Source organism: Pan troglodytes, chromosome 19 (assembly GCF_028858775.2).
Source record: "Pan troglodytes isolate AG18354 chromosome 19, NHGRI_mPanTro3-v2.0_pri, whole genome shotgun sequence".
Taxonomy (NCBI): Eukaryota; Metazoa; Chordata; class Mammalia; order Primates; family Hominidae; genus Pan; species Pan troglodytes.
In genome coordinates, this window is record NC_072417.2 from 86291559 (window position 1) to 86305755 (window position 14197).

The window sequence follows — 14197 nt, forward strand, 5'->3', positions numbered from 1 at the left end:
CACCCCTCTGCGCTGATGTCACGGCGCCGCAGCAGCCAATGGCCGTCGGGAACCTCTGCCCGACTGCTCGGCCTCCTCGGTTCAAACTGAAAGCCTGAGACTTTCCCAACTCCGTATGGGGCAGCCTGGGCCCGCCCGGCTTCCGGGAGACACTCCCGCCCCAGCCTGCGCTCCGGCCGCGAACCCCCACTGGGGCCCCCAGGGCCAGGGGCGCGTCTCCCTCCGGGGGCCTGGCGCGAGGCTCTTTTGAGGCTCTTCCCCATTCGAGCTGGGGCAAGAAACCAAGAACTCCAGCCCGGGTGGCGTTCCTCGTTCCTGCTCCCTCCCGGACCTGCTAACCACCTGGCTGCAGTACTGTCGGGAGATGGGGCAGGAGGGCTGGCGCCACCAGCTTCGTGGGTGCCATCCCAGACTCTCGCTGTAAACGAGGGAGCGGGGAGGAGCCGGCCAGCCCCGAGGCCAGGCTTGGACTGGGCGTCAGAAATGTTTCTACAGGGTGACAGCCCTTGAGCTCCCCGCATCCCCGTCTGTGCCTTTGCCTCCTAAGTATCAGCTGAGGCTAAATTTGCACCAGGTGAACGTCAAGGAGGATCAACTCCTGAGTCCCAAAGCCTGAATCCAAGCCCCAGGCCTGGGACTCCATTCTTTTTAGAGGAATAGTTTCAGTTGAAATGATCATTATCAAGGTAGAATGCCAGCTGCGAAGTAGTCAACTAAAGTGGACAAGGCGCAAAGTGAAAAGTTCCCTTGCCTCTAGCTGAACCCCACCCTCGGTTTTTAAAGGAAGTGAGGGTGAAGGCCCCAGACTTTCCCCATGGCTGCGAGGTCCCTAAGCCCTCAGGAACATTCTGCTTTCTGGGGACAGCACATTTCCGTTTCCCTCTGCAGTGCGACAGCAACCGGCTCTTGAGATCTAATGGTTTGGCCACTCCATCCTGCTGTGAAAATTAAGTTCTGGGCTGGGCGCAGTGGCTCATGCTTGTAATCCTAGCATTTTGGGAGGCCAAGGCAGGTGGGGGGTCACTTGAGGTCAGAAGTTTGAGACCAGCCTGGCCAACATGGCGAAACCCCATCTCTACTAAAAATACAAAAATTAGTCGGGCATGGTGGTGGGCGCCTGTAATCCCAGCTACCCAGGAGGCTGAGGCAGGACAATCGCTTGAACCTGGGAGGTGGAGGTTGCAGTGAGCCGAGATCGCACTATTGCACTCTAGCCTGGGTGACAGAGGTAGACTCCATCTCAAAAAAAAAAATAAATAAATAATAAGTAAAATCAAATTCTGAACTGGACATCTGGAGGGAAAGGTAGGGTTTGGAGCCACTTGGGAGGCAGACACTGTGGATTCGAACCCTGGCGGGGTTATCATGGATGTAAACCAAAAAGTGACTAAGGCAGGTCTCAATCAAATAGAGGTTTAGTTAGCCAAGGTTGAGGATCCACCGGGGGAAAATATCACCTTTTTTCCAAAAAGGTTTCGGGAACTTCCGTATTTAAAAGAGAAAAAGCAAGCAGGAAAGGAAAAGAAGAGGGAGAGAGGGAGGAAAGGCATTGAGGTCACAAGTGTGTGAAGCTCTGATTTAGTGTCTGTAAGTCTACATTTTACATGTGAAAGGGAATAGAAGAAAAAGTCAATGATGCATTGTCTCCTACTCAGTACGTCTAAGGGGAGCAAAGGAAACCCTGTGTCAACAGGGTTGTGAAACTGCAGCTATCTGGGAACAAAAGGAAAGCAGCTTCTGTGGTTTCCAAGCTTAATGTCCCCCCCACCCCCGCCCCCTTTTTTTTTTTGGAGACAGGGTCTTGCTCTGTCGCCCAGGCTGGAGTGAAGTGCTGCAATCGTAGCTCACTATAGCCTCGGCCTCCTGGGCTCAAGCGATCCTCCCACCTCACCCTCCTGAGTAGCTGAGACTACAGGTGTGCGCCACCATGCCCAGCTACATATTTTGTACTTTTTCTTTTGTAGAGACAGGGTTTTGTCATGTTGCCCAGGCTGGTCTCAAACTCCTGAGCTCAAGCAATCCACCCACCTCAACCTCCCAAAGTGCTGGGATTAAACTTTCCCTTTGACATAGTGAATTTGGGGTCCCGAGATTCTATTCCCTTTCACATGGGGAAGTCGCTAATTCCCACCTCTGACCCTTAGCTAGCCTGGCTGTCCTTATGTGTCCAAAGAGCACAGGACCCCTCTGCTAGCCTCGTCTGGAGGGTGTAAAGAGGAATGAGATATCAGGTGTGAAAGCGCTTTATGACTAGAAAGCAACCAGAATGGAGTTGATTGCTGTCATCATGACCTAGTGCCAAAGGTGTCCTCAAAAGAAGTAGGAGCTGCAACAGGACTGTGGGTAAGGCTCACTGGATAGAGGTTTGGAGACACCTCTGGATTGGAATTCTAGCTCTGCCATTTATGAGCTGACAAGTTATCCACCAGCTTCCCCATCTGTAAAGTGAGAACAGCAATCTCTACCTTCCCCTATTGGGGTGAATATTAAAAGAGATCACTTAGGCTGGGCACGGTGGCTCATGCCTGTAATCCCACTGCTTTGGGAGGCTGAAGCCAGTGGATCGCTTGAGCCCAGGAGTTCAAGAGAAACCTGGCAACATGGTGAAACCCCATCTCTACAAAAGTATACAAAAATCAGCAAGGTGTGGTGGTGCATGCCTGTAGTCCCAGCTATTTGGGAGGCTGAGATGGGAGAATCCACTTGAGCCTGGAGGTTGAGGCTGCAGTAAGCCAAGATTATGCCACTGCATTCTAGCCTGGGTAACAGAGGGAGACCCTGTCTCAAAAAACAAACAAACGAACAAACAAACAAAGGCACCTGGCCATTTGCTGGGCATATGCAGGCCCTCAGTGGGTCCCCTTCTACCACATTGCTTCCAGGTCCTCTTTCTCCTGAAATCATAGCTTAAGTTAAAAACAGAAACAAAAAAAAAAAAACGTTTCTTATTTTCTCTGAGACAACTCCCTCTCCCCATCTCTTTCCTTCCATTTTAAATGAAGTATTTCGGTTTTCTTAGGGCTAGCTGTTAGTAATCTGTTTTCCTTTTCCCAATTATCATCCATATCTATTAAGCACACCTCCAGGAAAAAGTCTTTAGGTCCCTTTGTAATTCTGCTCCTTACCCAAATTCAGGCTCCTTCCACAAACATTTAACAACAGTGGAGGCTTGCCTTTGGGGACAAAGACAATGAAGCCCAGTCCCTGCCCTCAGGACGCCTAGAGTAGAAACAAACTGCTTCAGGAAGGGGCTCCGTAGATGCTTCTAGACTGCATCCTAGCCCTCTGAGGGAAGACGTGATTAGAAGATCATTTTCTTTGATGGTGGGAATCCCAGACCTGTGGATTTCTCTCCGAAGGATCCACTGAAGCAAGTTTTGCTCCAACCCTTTAGGCTAGAGCTGTCTATGAGTAACCAGAGGAAATTAACAAAATAAAAAATTTGAGGCTTGAATACATACCTACTTGAAATTTCTGGCAAGCTCTAAGCCCCTGACTTTGGAGAGGGATTTGAGGTCTTAACTGCACCCTTGGTGTAACTTGACCTGTAAGCCTTTAGGCCTAGGCGTGTGTCTCTGCCTGTCTGGGGCCGCTGGGGCCTGCCTCTGGGACTTGGGCATGCATGATCCTTGCAGCTTCATGGACCTGCCCCTCCCTAATATCCACCCCCACCCCCCAACACATATTAGGTAGATGCAAAAGTTATTGTGGTTTTTGCCATTACTTTCAATGGCAAAAACCGCAATTACTTTTTTGCATCAACATACCACATCCCAGTGTTTGTTAACATTGAGTTCTGGGCATTTTAGTTCACGTTATTTTGTCCCAGCTCTAAGAGGTTAATTAGTCCTATTTCCTTTTTTTTTTTTTTTTGAGACAGAGTCTCACTCTGTCACCCGGGCTGGAGTGCAGTGGCATGATCTCAGCTCACTGCAAGCTCCGCCTCCCAGGTTCACACCATTCTCCTGCCTCAGCCTCCTGAGTAGCTGGGACTACAGGCGCCCGCCACCACGCCCGGCTAATTCTTTGTATTTTTAGTAGAGACGGGGTTTCACCGTGTTAGCCAGGATGGTCTCGATCTCCTGACCTCGTGATTTGCCTGCCTTGGCCTCCCAAAGTGCAAGATCACAGGCGTGAGCCACCGTGCCCGGCCAATTTGTCCTATTTCCTTGGAGGGGCTGGAAGTTCCACTCATTCCAGTCTGGTGTTTGTCCTAAAGTATGACTCTGGGCAGGTCATTTCTCTTCGTGAAATAAGCTATCTCCCCAAGCAAGAACACTACAACTTTCTATGTCTATTCTTTTTTTTTTTTTTAGGATTCTTGCTCTGACGCCCAGGCTGCAGTGCAGTCCGCAATCTCAGTTCACTGCAGCCTCCGCCTCCCGGGTTCAAGCGATTCTCCTGCCTCAGCCTCCTGAGTAGCTGGGATTATAGGTGCCCACTACCAATTAGCCAATTCCTGGCTTTTTTTTTTTTTTTTTTAGTAGAGACAGGTTTTACCCTGTTGGCCAGGCTGATCTCGAACTCTTGACTTCAAGTGATCTTCCCTCCTCGGCCTCGCAAAGGACTGGGATTATAAGTGTGAGCCACCGTGCCCGGCTTTCAAGTCTATTTTGAGTCCCCCTTCCCCTATTGAGGTGAGACAAGATGGTCCTGGACTGAACCTCAAGGTGCCACCAGGGCTTGACGTCAGCACAGTTTGGGTGGAGCCTTGGTGATCCAGGTCAGGAGCCCATCAGCTGGGGTGGCCTGGCGCTGGGCTGTCCACTCCCATGCCTGCAAGAGAGAGGCTCTTTCACGCCTTGCTTCCCCGTTCTCGTTCTCGGGAACCACCTGGAGCCCTTTCATGGGGCTGGGGCAACCTGCTGAGCAGCTGGGAAAATCCTGAAAATACCAAACTGCTGGCAGAGTGCCTGGGGCTCCAGATAAGACTCCTCCACCATGGTGGGGAAAAAGTACCTGCATCTGGGGGCTCTTTCTGCCCCAGGTTTCAGGGGCATAACCCTGATTTTCTGGGGGAGTTCACACACATCAGGGGGCTGGGGCAGCCAGTGCATGCCTAGAGAGTAAAGCAATACGATTTCCCCTTGGCCTCCTTGGGGACAGGGTGATGCTCAGGTCATGTCTGAACCTCCAGCGTGGGTTGGCACACAGTGCATTTGCTAGACAAATGAATGAGCAGAGTTCACAGCCCACATCCCTCCCTTCTTCCATTTGCAACCCCAGCCTCAACTAAGCTCTGTATAGTCACTTTTTCCCTGAAATGAGCTGTACTGGCCCACAGGGTCACACATCCTCCCAGAACGGCAGCACCCAAGGGTTCACAGCACAAATTGGCCCAGGAGGTGAGGGAGGCCGCTGTGTCTCAGAGGTCCCCTGGCCCAGAGAGACGCCGTTCACAAGGCTGGGGGTTCTCTGGAGGCAGGAGGTGAAAATAGGATTGAACTAGGCTCAAAGATGGGATGAGGTGTGTGAAGGGGCAGTAGCAGAGCAGAGGGGTCATGAAATTTACAGGAAATGAGTCCAGATGTGGGGCTTAGAACACCTGGGTGGTACTTGTTGTGTGACCTTGGAGGAGTCGTCTTATCGCTTTGAGTCACACCTGTAAGGGGGGCATGGTAATAATTCAGGCCATAGGAGGCTATCAGAAGAATGGAAGGAGATAAGGCGTGTGATCTTGCTTCCTGAAAAGTCTAAAGGAAGGCCCTAGCTACTATTAGGTTGTTACTAAGTTGAGCTTTAGGGTTCTGGGTACTGTGGCTCCCTCCTTCCCTCTGCAGGGAAAAGACAGACAGCCAGGCTTCCCCACACCCCACTCAGGAATCTGTCACTGTGCATTGTCAGGTTATTAACAGGCCACTCCTGACCACTGAGCTGGGACATTTCCAAGAAAGCAGGAGATGATATTAAATTTCTTGTTCATCCAGCAGGGAGAAAAGAGTGGGCAAGAAAGATACAGCAAAAGCTCTGGGCTGCTGAGAAAATTAGCAGAGAAGTCAACTAAAGTCAGTAAAACTTGCAAGCAGCGGCCCTGGGAAGAATGTTTCCTGTGACCCCCGGATTTCTGAAGCCCAGAGCTTCACCCACTGTGACCCGTGGCAAAAATGGGGGAGCCCAACCAGGCCTCTGAGCAGAAGATTCCACCTGGTGCTCCAAAGGCCTGAGAGTCCTGGTTAGAAACACGGGCCCTAGGGCCAAATGATACTGGCTTTGAATCTAAATTGTCACTGTGATCTGAGAAGTCCCTTGAGCTCCCCCAGGGCTTGGTCTCATTTGCACAATGGAGACTACAAGAGATCCCACTCATGCTGATGGCGTGGGGTTGGTGGCTAATGCAGGTCAGAACTCATCCCCAAGCTAGGACCACACCAAGGTGTCACTACTTGGATGCTGGCTGGTCTCACAGTTAAAAGGACCTAAGTTTGGGAGGCTGAGGCGCGTGGATCACTTGAGGTCAGGAGTTGGCGGGCGCCTGTAATCTCAGGTACTAGGGAGACTGAGGCAGGAGAATCGCTTGAACCTGGGAGGCGGAAGTTGCAGTGAGACAAGATCACACCACTGCACTCCAGCCTGGGTGACAGAGTGAGACCCTATCTCCGAAAAAATAAATAAATAAATAAATAGGACCGAAGTTAGACTTTCTGGAGCAAGCTTCATTCTGACATTCATCCTTGCCACAGAATGGGACCATCCCTGTTAGTGTTTCCGAGAACTGAGCTAACAGAAAACAAAAATTAACAGCATTATCTGCAAGAAGCAGTCCTGGGCTTCTGATAAAGGACTCAGGCTCTGGTGGGCTCACCCAGAGGGGCCCCCCTTATGTCATTGTCTCTGGGGAAGGGTGGGCGGGGACCCAGCTCTGCTGGAGAACAGCCGGTGATAGCCAGAAGCCCTCAGGGTCTCTAGAGGGATGGAAAGAAAAGAGACTAGGTGAAGCAAAGCACTTCTGTTTGTATCCAGAAAAGGCCTCTCCCCTGAGAGCCCAGCTCAGTGGCAAATGGGACTTAAATAAGGATCACTTAGAAAAGGCAGGGCCACTTCTAGAGCACTTTACTTATCGAGTACTTTACTGTATGTAAAGATTTCTGCATCTCAAATCTACAAAGTGGTTGCCATTATGATTCCCATTGCAGATAAAAAACAGAAAAGGCCAGATGCAGTGGCTCACACCTATAATCCCAGCACTTTGGGAGGCCGAGGCAGGCAGATCACCTGAGGTCAGGAGTTCGAGACCAGCCTGGCCAACATAGTGAACCCCCGTCTCTACTAAAAATACAAAAATTAGCCGGGTGTGGTGGCACATGCCTATAATCCCAGGTACTTGGGAGGTTGAGACAGGAGAATCACTTGAACCCGGGAGGTGGAGGTTGCAGTGAGCCAAGATCGCGCCACTGCACTCCAGCCTTGGTGACAGAGCGAGACTCTATCTCAAAAACAAACAAACAAACAAACAAACAAACAAACAGAAAAGACTGAGTAATTTGCTCGGGGTTATGCAGCTAGTGAGGCCAGATCTTGGGTTGGAAACACGTTGATGGTCAGAGTCCAGCCACAGAACCATGAGATGGTAGGAAAGGAAGTTTCCAGCTGAAACAGAAATGATCCCGTTACTATACTGAGCCGTGGTGGGCAAGAGGAGGTTGCTAGGGGAGACTGGCATGATCTTCACCAAGCAGACAGGCTTCTGTGTGCCCAGGAGCAGTCTACATTGTTTCAAAGAGAACGGACTCACCCTGCCTGAAGGCACCTCTTAGCAAGCTATAGTAGTATCTCAAATTGCCACCTGCCCCCCTCGCCCTTTGCTCCCTGCTCAAGACCACATCTAAACCAAAGGCCCTGATTAAATCCCTTCCTAGAGCTCAGCACATGGCCCAGGGGTGAGGATTACTAGAGCTGATGGCATCACTCAGCATTCTCTCCATCCCAATGTGATGTGACACCTCTGCCCAGATGTTCCCAGTGCTTAAAGGAGCAGTCCTCTCAAATCAGTAGGTTCTGGTATCTCTACCTTTTGTTGGGGGCACTCCCACCTCCTTCCTTCTCTTTTTACTGAGCTCCCAAAATCCCAGACCCTTGGGTAAACTTCTGATGCTTCTATACTTCTATTTGACCATAGGGTCTCCCTGCATTTTCCCAGCCATCCTGGGCACAGAAAGGGAGACTCTTCTGGAAGAAAATGGGCTTTAAGATACATGTGAGATAGGGCCAGCTCTACTATAATTTACAAAAATCGTAATTAAATTTTTTTACTATAATTTAAAAAACCAAAAACTAGCCAGGCATGGTGGCATGCGCCTATAGTCCCAATTACTGGAGAGACTGAGGCAGGAGAGTCGCTTGAACCTGGGAGGCGGAGGTTCCAGTGAGCCAAGATGGTGCCACTGTACTCCAGCCTGGGTGACAGAGCAAGACTCTGTCTCAAAAAAAAAAAAAGGAGTGAGAAGGGAGAAGGGCCTGGCATCTCCATGTCCCTTCTTGTGGGGAGAGTGAGGAAAAGGTATGTATGAACTGGATGGAACTGTCAAAGCTGATCATTGTGGCTATGGAGTTTGTTTTCTCTTCTCCAGCTTTCAGTTTCCTGAGTGTTGGCATGTGTGCGTGTGTGTGTGTCCTTTGGTCCTGGGAAGCCTTTGATTCATAACAATAACTCATCCTAGTCTGATGTCAAGGCTAATTTATACTTCCCAGCTTGATGGCTTGAATGCTGCAGGGCATGAGTTTTCTCCACTCTCCAACCCCTCTGTTACCTCTACAAGCCTTTTGCTCTCCAGCAAGCAGTTGTATTTGAAGGCAAAAGACATGTTAGGTCAGCTAGGAATGAAGAGTCAGGGAGCACATCGCCCTGGGCCCGGACCCCAGCCCCTGACTGGCATGTTTTTGAGTAGCCAGTGAAATCCCGGCTGAGTTGTGGCCTGGGAGTCCTCCAGCAAAGCAAAACCTGGCTCATCCAAGGTCACCAAGAGGCAACAAGGACAGAGAGATAGGGTGAGGAGGCTCAGGAGCCTCGTAATAGAATCTATAATAAACTAATTACATGCATGAAAGTGTGTGGAAGAGAATGTTTCTCTCTTTTGTATGAGCAAAGAATTTGGCTAATTTAAGGAGAATGATTTAGTGTTAGGGATCGCCTAAGCCACTCTGTTTTCAGAACAGAAAATAAAATGCAAAGATGTCAAGTGAAGGCCGGGCGCAGTGGCTCATGCCTGTAATTCCAGCACTTTGGGAGGCCAAGTCAGGAGGATTGCTTGAGCCCAGGAGTTTGAGACCAGCCTGAACAATACAGTGAGACCTCGTCTCTACAAACAATAATAATAATAAGTACTAGCCAAGCGCGGTGGCACATGTCTGTGGTCCCAGCTACTGAAGAGGCTGAGATGAGGCGTGAGATGCATGAGCCCAGGCAGTCGAGGCTGCTATGAGCCATGATTGTGCCAGTGCACTCCAGCCTGGGCAACAGAGCAAGACTCTGTCTCAAAAAAAGAGACAAGTCAAGTGACTTGTTCAAGGGCACACAGCCAGCTACTAGCAGAATCTGGGATAAGAGACATGAACTCCCTTAACCCAGGGCCAGTGCTTCTGCTACATGAGTGGTTTTCAAACATTTTTGTAAGCAGGGGGGTTCCTTCCCTCTCCTTCCCCCGCCACCTTGCAAGTGAAACATACATGACGTCAAACAGATCAAGGTGGTCCCGCTATGTGGTGAAGTTGGGTGAGGGTTCCAGAACCCCATCTGCTTTGCCTTTTTTGATGCAGTTCTTGGGGTACCTCTGGGAGGTCCTAAGCCTTCAGGAAACTGAAGACTACAGCACTAACCCTAACAATAATAAGCCCTCAATACAGTTGCCATAAGACCTAGGTATTATTCTGAATTTTATATGTAGTAGCTCCTTCAATTTCCAGAAACCCTGTGAGACCCCCACACCAGTGGGGCTGCAGGAGTTGTAAGCTTTGCAGAGGTCCCTCCTCCACATGCGTGTCCTGACAAACAGCATCTCTTGGAGGCCGGGCACAGTGGCTCACACCTGTAATCCCAGCACTTTGGAAGGCCAAGGTGGGTGGATCACTTACGGTCAGGAGTTCAAGACCAGCCTGGCCAACATGGTGAAACCCCATCTCTACTAAAAATACAAAACTTAGCTGGGCCTGATGCCATGTGCCTGTAGTCCCAGCTACCTGGGAGGCCGAGGTGGGAGAATCACTTGAACCTGGTGGCAGAAATTGCAGTGAGCTGAGATCGCGCCATTGCACTCCAGCCTGGGTGACAGAGTGAGACTCTGCCTCAAAAAAAAAAAAAAAAAAAATCTTTTGACATCTGGGCTCCTGAAATGGAATCTTTGCTAGTAGAGGGTGACTTTTTATTCAGATATCCTGTCGCATAACCCTGCCCTTGAACCTTACCTCATCTCCTCCCCTTTCCTTCCCTGTTTTTTAATTCACCGCCACCCCTGATGTGGCTCCAGGTTGGGAAGCTTTTAGCCTCGAAGAACCCATAGGCAGACTTGCTTGGGTTCTCCAAAGGCAAAGCACTTGCCTCCCCTTAACTCAATCAGAGGCAGCCTAAAGCTATATTCTGTCTGGCATCCACAATTACTGCCAAATAAACTCTTCCCCAAGCAACCACTTTATTATGCCTCTGGAGTCTATGAATCTCAGGAATTTGGACGGCACACAGAATGGCTTGTTTCTGCTCCCGATTCAAGGGGTCTCAGCTAGGCAGACTCAAAGATGAGAGGGGCCTCAGTGGTTAGGGGCTGGAACCTTCTGGGTCATCTTCACTCACATGTCTGGTGGTTGGTGCCAGCCGAGCTGTCAGTCAGAACACCTGCCTAGTTTCTCCACATGGGGTAGTTTAGGCTTCCTCACAATATGGCAGCCAAATGTCAAGCTCCAGAGTCCCAAGAGAACCAGGAAACTATCACTTTTTTTTTTTTTTTGAGATGGAGTTTTGCTCTTGTCGCCCAGGCTAGGGTGCAATGGCTTGATCTTGGCTCACTGCAACCTCTGCCTCCTGGGTTCGAGCGATTGTCCTGCCTCAGCCTCCTGAGTAGCTGGGATTACAGGCGCCCACCACCACGCCCGGCTAATTTTTTTTTTTTTTTTTTTTGCATTTTTGGTAGGGAAGAGGTTTCACCATCTTAGCCAGGCTGGTCTGGTACTCCTGACCTCAAGTGATCCACCCGCTTGGGCCTCCCAAAATGCTGGGATTACAGGCCTGAGCCACCACGCCTGTCCAGGACTTCCACATCTTTTGAGTGGGACACTATTCAACCCATAACCATGACCTAGCCTTGAAAGTCACATGGCATCACCTCTGCTGTGTCACCAGCCCCTCCCCCCAGGAACAAGGGGAAGGAGCGTGGACTCCCTCTTGATGGGAAGTGTGTCTGGGGCATATAAGGTGGGAGATACTGTTGCAGTCATTTTTAGAAGATGCAATCTGCCAAGACAGTGTTTGAAAAACATTTATTTTTAGTTGCTAGTATTTAAGCATAAGGGGAATTTACATAAAACTTGATTTCTTGTTCTTAAAAAAATCAGAAGAACCCGACAGCATTGGGCTCTGATTTCCCCATGGCAGCAGCCAGTGAGAGCTGCCCCCTTTAGGAGGCAGGGCGCTCCAGCTGACCCATTTCCTGGGTACCCCCTTCTGAGGCCCCACCATATCAGTTGCCATTACTCACCATGCGGAGCTGTGACTTCCCTTGCACGCAGCCTACTTCTCTCAGGTCAGTAATTGCTGCCTGCTGTCTGGGCAACTGAGGGGGTCCCCTTGTCCCCCACCCCCAGGCTGTGCAGAATAAGATCCCTGGGCAACTGAGGGTGCTCCCTGTTCCCCCCACCCTCTGTCCCTCTGCCCCAGGTTGTGCAGAGAGAGGTCCTTGGGGTGGAACCCCAGAAACTTCCCCCAGGGTGAAATCACAGTGTCATGATCTTCACAACTCACCCTGCTACCCTGAGAACCAACAGAAGGCAACAGATGTGAGCCTGGCCCCTGATTCACAGCCCCATTGTCTGCGGGACTGGTCCGGGCAGGAGGACGAGGCTGGACAAGCATAGGCAGCTAGCTGATTGCAGGGGGAAGGACAAGGTGGGGGTGGGGAGGCTGCTTGGAAAACTGCAAACAGATGTGGTCATCATAGCCACTCACGTGGGGCCCACCAGCGCCGCCTCCTTCTGCCCCTCCCCCACGGGCCTCCTTCCAATAAATGACGTTGGGGCTACTTCTGAGGTAGCTTCCCTGACCTCCCGCCCTTCCCATCCACATGTATCTTCTAGAACCTTCCCAGATCTTCCCTGTGACTGGCCAAATCCCTTTACCGAAAATGCTACGGAAGTAAACAACACCAAGTTTGCCAACGCTGTTTCTATGTCGTCTTGGGAGCCTCCAACTGGAGCAATAATTTTCTCCGTGGAAGAGTCTGTGGAACAGAAGCAGCCCAGGTCTTGGGTCAGAGAATGGTCCTTGCTGTGCCGGGTCTTGTGTAGGAGTGTGGGCTGGTCCCATCACCCAAAAAGCAGAGCCCTCTTCAAGCCTGGATTGGGAGAGTCCCCAGGCAATAGGGATGTCCCTGGAGACCCTAGCTGTTACCTCCCATAGTTACTTAGCATCTCTGTATCTCCTGCTCCTGCCTTTGTAAGGTTAAGTGATTTAACTTATGCAAAGTGCTGTGCAAAGCCTTTAACACTTGCATGCATCTTTGATGAAGTTCCGTTTCCTTCATCTAGCCACATACTGTTGGGTTCTAGTAGAGTTTGGCCAATGTAGAGAGACTCGCCTTGCCCTTTGCACTCCCAGAGTAGCGCGAGGGTGAAGTGAGCCCAGGCACCAGGATAGAAGCCTGCCCTGCTTCCCCACGTACCAGGTACTGTGCCAGGCCAAGAAAACAGCATGTCCTTCCTTCTCCCTCTGCGCCCCACCTCCAATGCACCAGTGCTCCCCAGAGCCCCCGCCTGTACCCAGAGCCAGACACAGATGACAGGGGAGAGGCCCTGGAGTTCCAGTCCCGGCATCTGTGATTAATATTTTGCAGGTTGATGGCCGGTGAGCATTTTTCCTGGCCCCGGGGAACGACTTGTTTGGCTCTTAGTGAGGGGTGGAAACAATTTTAAAAGTTGGGGGAGGGGGAGGTTGGGAAGAAACAGGAAAACAAGTATCCCATAGTTGTCAATTGAACCCAGGGTTGGCTGATGCTTTTCTGCAGAAATCTAAGACGGCTGGGGGAGGGAGCAGGGAGGAAGAGGAGGGGAGTGGAGGGGAGGCCCAAGGTCCCAGAGGGGCCGTCCTGGGGTCCCGCTGGAGTCTGGGAGTTTACTGAACCTAAACTCCCAAAGAGAAAAGATGCACATTGGAGATCCCAGGAGAGCTGCTCATTCATTCTCTAGGGCTGCTGTAATCAATGACCACAAACTGGGTGGCTTAAGCCAACAGAAATGTCCTCTCTCACAGTTATGAGGCTAGAAGTCCAAAATCAAGTTATCAGTAGGGCTGTGCTCCCTCTGAAGGCTTAGGGGAGAATTCTTGCTTGGCTCTTCCCGTTTCTGAGCGTTCCAGGCAGTCCCTGGCATTTCTTAGCTTGTTGCTTCATCACTCCAAGTGCTGCCTGTGTCCTCACATGGCTTTCTCCTCTGTGTGTGTGTCTGTGTCGTCTCTCTCTTTTCTTCAACTTGGATTTTGCATTCATGGGGTACATGTGCAGGTTTGTTGCCTGGGTATACTGCGTGATGCTGAGGTTTGGGGTGTGACTGATCTCGTCACCCAGGTAGTGGACATAGTACCCAATAGGGAGTTTTTCAGCCCATGTCCTCTCCCTCTCCTTCTTCTTCTTCTTCTTCTTCTTTTTTTTTTTTTTGGTGTGTTTGTGTGCTTTATTTTTTTTTTTAATTTTTTATTTTTTTTGAGACAGAGTCTCACTCTGTCACCCAGGCTGGAGTGCAGTGGTGCAATCTTGGCTCACTGCAAGCTCCGTCTTGCAGGTTCACGCCATTCTCCTGCCTCAGCCTCCCGAGTAGCTGGGACTACAGGCGCCCGCCACCACACCTGGCTAATTTTTTTGTATTTTTAGTAGAGACGGGGTTTCACCGTGTTAGCCAGGATGGTCTCGATCTCCTGACCTCGTGATCCACCCGCCTTCGCCTCCCAAAGTGCTGGGATTACAGGCGTGAGCCACCGTGCCCGGCCATGTGTGCTTTATTTTTT